The following is a 6,100-nucleotide window of genomic DNA, read 5'->3' as shown; positions in this document are numbered from 1 at the left end:
GGGCGCGGGCGGCGGTGGCTTCGGGCTCTCGGGGCCCGACGTGGGCCTAGCGGGCCGACGGCGCTGAGGCGGCGATGTGGGGCGCCGCGGGCTGACGTGGCGGCGTCCCGTTGGTCGGCGGTGGCGGGCGGACGCGTCCGGTTGCGGCCGGACGTGTCCGATGGCGGCGGAGTAGATTTTTAGGGTTAGGGAAAGAGGAGATCCGTGAATTTTGGGAGGGGTCTTTAAATAGAGGTAGAGGGAGCTAGGAGAGTCCAAATGAGGTGCGGTTTGCGGCCACGCGATCGTTATCGAACGCTCTAGATGATGGGGAGGGTTTAGGTGGGTTTTGGGCCAAAATTGGAGGGGTGTTGGGCTGCAACACACACGAGGCCTTTTCGGTCCCTCAGTTAACCGTTGGAGTATCAAACGAAGTTCAAATAATACGAAACTTGACAGGCGGTCTACCGGTAGTAAACCAAGGCCGCTTGGCAAGTCTTGGTCCAATCCGGAAATGTTTAATCCCCACACATGAAAGAAAGGTAGAAAAGACCACCGGGGAAGAACGAAGCGACGGAATGCAAAACGGACAACGGGGAAAATGCTCGAATGCATGAGATGAACATGTATGAAAATGCAATGCACATGATGACATGATATGAGATTCATGAAAACGATAACAACACACGGAGACAAAAACCCAAACCCGAGAAAATAAAATAACTTAAGGCCGGAAATGGCAAGAGTTGGAGTACATATTGGGTAAGTTACATCCGGGGTGTTACAACACTCCACCACTATGAAAGGATCTCGTCCCGAGATCTAGGACTGAAAGAACGCCGGGTACTCAGAACGGAGGTGATCCTCGCATTCCCAGGTAGCTTCACGGTCGGAATGGTATGACCACTTGACTTTGAGGAATTTGATTGACTTGTTGCGAGTCTTGCGTTCAGTCTCTTCAAGAATAGCCACGGGGTGCTCACGATAGGAGAGATCTTCTTGGAGCTCAATGTGCTCGAAGTTGACGGTGCGGTCAGGAGTCTTGAAGCACTTTCGGAGCTGAGAGACATGGAACACATCATGAACATTTGCAAAGTTTGAAGGAAGCTCGAGCTGATAGGCGAGATCGCCTCTCTTGCTGACAATCTTGAAAGGTCCCACGTATCTGGGGGCAAACTTCCCTTTGATACCGAAGCGACGAGTACCTTTCATCGGAGAGACGCGGAGGTAAACATGATCTCCGATCTCGAAAGCCAAATCACGGTGCTTACTATCATAGTAGCTCTTCTGACGGGATTGGGCTGCTTTGAGGTTATCTCGAATGACTTTGCACATCTCCTCTGCCTCTGTGATTAAGTCATTTCCGAGAAGCTGACGTTCACCGGTTTTGGACCAGTTGAGAGGGGTACGACACTTCCTGCCATACATAATTTCAAATGGGGCCTTGCTCGAACTTGCTTGAAAACTGTTGTTGTAGGAGAATTCGACATAAGGAAGACAATCCTCCCACTTCATGCCGAAGGAGATCACACAAGCCCTGAGCATATCTTCCAGAATCTGGTTGACACGCTCGACTTGACCGCTAGTTTGAGGATGGAAAGCTGTGCTGAAGCGGATGTTGGTGCCCATGGCCTTCTGAAAAGAATCCCAAAACTTGGAGGTAAAGATGCTGCCATGGTCTGAAGAGATCACTTGTGGAATACCATGCGGAGAGACAATTCGAGAGGTATAGAGTTCCGCCAATTGAGCTGCAGTGATTGACTCTTTGATAGGCAGAAAATGAGCCACTTTGGTGAGTTTGTCGATGACAACGAATATAGCATCATTGCCACGCTTGGACTTTGGAAACCCAGTCACGAAGTCCATTTCAATGTGGTCAAACTTCCATTCTGGAATGGCAAGAGGTTGGAGGAGACCCGCTGGCCTTTGATGTTCTGCCTTCACTCTTCTGCAGACATCACATTCATTCACGAATTGAGCAATCTCGCGCTTCATTCGAGTCCACCAATAAGCCTGCTTGAGGTCCTGATACATCTTCATGCTCCCAGGGTGGATGGAGAGGAGAGAATTGTGAGCCTCGTTCATGATCACTTTACGGAGGTGACCTTTGGGTACAACAATATGATCCTCGAAGAAGAGAGTGTCCTTGTCATCAAGGCGGTAGCACTTGTACTTGGGTTGACTCTTGGCAATCCCAATCTTCACCTTTTTCACCATAGCATCAAGAAGCTGAACTTGACGAATCTGGTCTTCCAAGGTAGGAGAGACTTGAAGGTTGGCGAGGAAACCTTGAGGAACAACTTGCAGATTAAGTTTGCGGAAAGCTTCACAAAGCTCGGGTTGTTAAGGCTTGAGAATCAGACTGTTGCAATAAGCCTTCCTGCTCAATGCGTCAGCAATCACATTGGCCTTGCCTGGAGTATACTCGATACTCGTATTATACTCTTGAATCATTTCGACCCATCGAGTTTGTCGGAGGTTGAGATTAGGCAGAGTGAAGATGTACTTGAGACTCTTGTGATCAGTGAAAATGTCCACTTTTCTTCCCTATAAGAGATGTCTCCAAGTCAAAAGAGGATGCACAACTGCCGTCAACTCGAGATCATGAGTGGGGTAGTTCTTCTCATTAGGCTTCAATTGGCGAGAGGTATAAGCAACAACTTTCTTCTCTTGCATCAACACTGCGCCAAGACCTTGGAGAGAGGCATCACAAAAGACCTCGTACGGCTTGGATTCATCAGGCGGAGTCAGAACTGGAGCGGTGATCAATTTCTCTTTCAAAGTGTTGAAAGCAATGTCACACTCCGGAGACCAAACGTACTTGACGTGCTTCTGGAGAAGATTTGAGAGAGGCTTCGCGATCTTAGAAAAGTTTTCAACGAATCTTCGGCAATAGCTTGCGAGACCGAGGAAGCTACGGAGTTGCTTCACGTTCTGAGGAGGTTCCCAATTCACAATTGCAGACACCTTCTCAGGATTCACGGCAATGCCCTTGGCAGAGATGATATGACCAAGATAAAGAACCTCATCGAGCCAAAATTCGCACTTGGAGAACTTGGCGTAGAACTGGTGTTCCCTCAGCTTATCGAGCACCAAACACAAGTGCTTGGCATGATCTTCCTTGTTCTTCGAGAAAACCAGAATGTCGTCAAGATAGACCAAAACAAAGTCATTGGTGTAGGCGTTGAAGATGAAGTTCATCATGCGAGAGAACGTCGGAGGAGCGTTGATGAGGCCAAAAGACATGACAGTGTATTCGTATGAACCATAGCTTGTCCTGAAAGCCGTCTTGGGAATATCTTGCTCACGGATTCGAATCTGATGATAACCCATATGGAGATCAAGCTTGGAGAATACTTGGGAACCTTTGAGTTGTTCGAACAGCTCGTTGATGTTGGGAAGTGGATATTTGTTCTTGATAGTCTTCTTGTTCAATGGACGGTAATCCACACAAAGTCGGTCCGTTCCATCCTTCTTCTTCACAAAAAGAACACCACAACCCCACGAAGAAGAACTGGGCCGGATGAGACCCATTCTCTCTTGAATATCGAGTTGCTTCTTCAGCTCCTTCAACTCTTCAGGTCCGAGCTTGTAAGGACGCTTGCACACTGGTTCTGTGCCAGGCTCAAGATCAATAACGAATTCAACTGGCCGGTGCGGAGGCATTCCTGGAAGCTCTTCTGGAAATACGTCTTGATATTCGCAAACGACTGGAATTTGCGAGATAGCATCCAGTTCACCCTTCTCATTGAGAGAAAATAGACGGATGGTATCATCACGAGTGGCAAAGACAATTACATCCTCAGACGAATGAGTCAATTGAATCTGCCTGGCTGCACAATCAAGATGCGCCTTGTGCTTAGAAAGCCAATCCATTCCAAGAATAAGATCAATATCCGAGTCACCAAGAACATTTGGAGAGGACAAGAACTTGTAGTCACCCAAAGTGATTGTAACATCCGGAACGCATACACGAGATGTCATTTGACGGGCCGGAGAGACAATAGCCAACGGTTTCGACAACACTTGAGTAACAAAATCATGCTTAGATGCAAAAGGTCTCGACATGAAACAATGTGATGCACCAGTGTCAAAAAGAACTCTTGCAGGAATATCGTTAATAGGAAGGTTACCCATGATGACATCTGATGAGTCCTCTTCCTGAGCTGCGTTCATCAAGTTGACCTTGGCGTGCTTGGGGTTATGCTTGACCACAGCTGTACTTGCCAATCTGACAGGAGGAGGAGTAGGAAGACGCCTCCGGTTGAAGCACTTGTTGGCATAGTGACCCTTCTGTTGGCACTTGTTGCACGTGACCTCTGAAAGCGGACGGTGATACGGAGCACTTGATCTTGGAGCTTGAGACGAAGTCTTGTTCTGAAAGCCAGGGTTGGGTGGGTGGGAAGATCCACTGCCACTTTTGCTCTTCTGCTGATACGGCTGACATAACGGAGGAGGAGGAAGCCAATACTTCTGCTGCTTGGCCACTTGAGTAGAGGAAGAAGGAGTAGCATCTATGACTCGCTTCTTGGAAGAATCACACATCAGTTGAGCAGCCTCTTGCTTCAGTGCCATGTTGTAGAACTCATCGTGCCTCAAGGGCTCAAAGAGAACAAGAGCTAGCTGAATCTCTTCTCTGAGACCACCCCTGAACTGGTATATCATGCTCTTCTCATCAGGGACGTCCTGCTTCGCAAAGCAGGCGAGCTTCTGAAACAACTTGTTGTAGTCATAGACAAACAAAGAGCCTTGCTTCAGGTTGCGAAATTCCTCACGCTTGCTTTCAACCACGCTCTGAGGGATATGGTGTGCTCTGAAATCTTGACAGAATTCATCCCAAGTGATCACACGTCCACCTCTGGAATCCTTGTACTGCTGGAACCATTCTGCAGCTTGATCTTTGAGTTGGAAGGAAGCGAACTTGACAAAGTCCTCAGGCCTGACGTTACTGCACTCGAAATGCTTGCACAGATCCACAAGCCAATCGTCAGCATCGGTTGCCTCAACACAATTGCTGAAAGTCTTTGGCCTGTTAGCAAGGAACTGGTTGAGTGAAGCGAAGTGATTCTGATTGTTGCCTTGGTTCCCTTGGTTGCCTTGATTGCGCTCTTGAAGAATTTGCATGATCAACTGTGTGTTTGCATTGGTTGCGGCCATCACAGCTTGCCATGCCTCCGGAGGAGGTGGAGGTGGTGGCGGATCAGGATTCGGAGTCGTGCGCGTTGGAGGAGCCATCCTGAAGAGGTTGACATCCATTAGCACATTGACAGATAAAATGAAGCTGAATCCAACGGAATGAAAATAGCAACATAAAGTCTTCACATCCGAACAAAATGAACGAATGCATTCCTCTTGAAATGGTCACATATCCATAAATTGAGAAGCCAGTTAGAATTTAGGTAGAGAAATAAATCAACAAGGTACGGATCAAGAACGAATAATCGGCAAGAAATCCCAATCTCAAACCAATATCCGTGGAAGAAGAACTAGAGCTACTAGAATTACCACCTATGAAACTCCCGAACCTTTCCGGTTATGCAATCAGGTGTTGGGGATACAGGGGAAGCATAATATCTCACCCAAATCTAGCAAATCCTACATCCAGCTGTATCCATCCTTCAACACATAACCGAGAAAAACTTAGGAAACCATCTACCTCAACCTTCGAAAAGCATCCGTTATACACGTTATGGCGATACTCCCGAACTCCCGCCCCAGTACTGGGTGGCGTCGAGGTTATCTCACCAATGAACTGCATAAAAGAGATTTTTGATGTCGACGTACTAAACTCAGGTATTCCAGAACTGCAACGATAAAATTATGACGACACCACCTCAGAGCTCAACTCCCCGGGACACTTCCACAAAACCCCTGACAGGAGGCACCAAGACAATGTTCTCATCATAAAACCATCGGAACGATTCCAAGATACCCGCGTGATCCTAAAAAAAATTTAGTGAAAATTTGAGAAGAGAAGAGTCAAAACTCTACGTCAGGATGCCTTACCAGAGCGATGAGGAGACTGGGAAGTAAAAAGAATTCCTAAACTCTCTGATATATAATTCCTAAATGACTCAAAACATTTTTCTAGACACAACTCGGCTGCTAAAAATGATCAATC

The sequence above is a fragment of the Triticum aestivum genome, chromosome 5A (assembly GCF_018294505.1).
Source record: "Triticum aestivum cultivar Chinese Spring chromosome 5A, IWGSC CS RefSeq v2.1, whole genome shotgun sequence".
NCBI classification, from domain to species: Eukaryota; Viridiplantae; Streptophyta; class Magnoliopsida; order Poales; family Poaceae; genus Triticum; species Triticum aestivum.
The sequence above is the reverse complement of the archived record's forward strand: the minus strand, read 5'-3'. Positions refer to the sequence as shown.